The sequence below is a fragment of the Arachis duranensis genome, chromosome 3, assembly GCF_000817695.3.
Source record: "Arachis duranensis cultivar V14167 chromosome 3, aradu.V14167.gnm2.J7QH, whole genome shotgun sequence".
In the NCBI taxonomy this organism is placed as follows: Eukaryota; Viridiplantae; Streptophyta; class Magnoliopsida; order Fabales; family Fabaceae; genus Arachis; species Arachis duranensis.
In genome coordinates, this window is record NC_029774.3 from 49,413,963 (window position 1) to 49,415,804 (window position 1,842).

Here is a 1,842-nt window from a genome sequence, read left to right on the forward strand (position 1 = left end):
TAGACAATTTTTTTAATTCTTAAAGTTTTTAACATTTTGAAAAAAAATTATAAATTATACATATATTTTGTGACACAAAAAAAAAACTTGTTACAAACAATGTTAAATTTGGTGATAAATTAATTTTTTGTTACAAAATAATTTGAGTTTTTCATTTTTGAAACAAAAAACTATTTTGTTACAAAATACTACAAATTTTTGCAACTACTTTACTTTTTGTTACAAAATATTACAATATTTTATAACAACACACCAACGCGTTACAAAAACTACCATCATTTGTAACAAAATAAAATGGATTGTTACAAAATATCTGGATGTTTTGTAACAACTTGTAATATTGTTCCAAAACATAGTTTTTTTTTTTGTAATAAGCAGCAACTATTAATACAAAAAATGATTTTTTTGTAACAATTTTAAATTTGATATAAATTTTTTCTTACAAATGTTCCATTTTCTTGTAGTAATTGTTGTGGAGGAGACTGGACGTAAGTTGCATAGCACAAGGCAACTGAATCAGGATACATGCTTGTGTTAGCTTTTCTCTTCTCTACTGTGTTCTGTTTTCTTATATTCATAAGACAAAAATAAATTGTCTCATAAATTTCCGCTGCTAAGAACAATCAAAAGCAGAATTGAAAGTTTATTTAAAATGATTATAACAGTAACTTAAAAGAAAAGCATAAATTAAATCCCCCTTCTCTAAGTCTACCACAATCTTTATATTTTATTTTATTAATAACAGAAATTATAGTAAGTATTATATATTACTGTTAGTAAATTATATAAACATAACTCGGATATATACCTTTAAAATACTTTTATATCGTTTACTAGTGAATATGTAATAGTTAGTTACTTATCATAATTACATATTTGTTTTTTAATAAAAAACGTTACCATAATAAATGGGTATGTTTTCAAAATACTTGGTATATTTTTATTTTACAAAAATATCTACCATATTACTACTATGCTTTAAGTTTTGTTCTCAAAGAGTTTACATTTAATTTAGTTTTAATTATATTCATAACGTTTGATTTTTTATTCCTCATGTGTTAATATATTTTAGTTATGAAAAAGTATAGGTAAACAATAAAAATATTATATAATATGAACAATGAATATATCGGATATTTAATTTATTATGTATGTAGATAGTTATTCTAATATTAAGATTTAGGTAAATAATTTGAGAGTATAGTATATTTTTATTTTATTAGACCAATTTTAAAACTCATTTTTTATATTGTTCACAAAAGTTATATCTATCTAACAAAATATATATGGGAATATAGACAATAAATAAGATACTCTTACATTGATGCTTTACTGACATGTTAGCCTAAAATTATCATACGTTTGTAGCACTGATGAGCGGATAACTTATACGCTTTTTGGCATTGTTTTTAGTATGTTTTTAGTATGTTTTAGTTAGTTTTTATTATATTTTTATAAGTTTTTAGTTAAAATTCACTTTTCTGGACTTTACTATGAGTTTGTGTGTTTTTCTGTGATTTCAGGTATTTTCTGGCTGAAATTGAGGGACCTGAGCAAAAATCTGATTCAGAGACTGAAAAGGACTGCAGATGCTGTTGGATTCTGACCTCCCTGCACTCGAAGTGGATTTTCTAGAGCTACAGAAGCCCAATTGGTGCACTCTCAACGGCGTTGGAAAGTAGACATCCTGGGCTTTCCAGCAATATATAATAGTCCATACTTTTCCTGAGATTTGATGGCCCAAACTGGCATTCCAAATCCGCTCAAAACTGCCCGGCGTTAAACGCCGGAACTGGCACAAGAATGGGAGTTAAACGCCCAAACTGGCATAAAAGCTGGCGT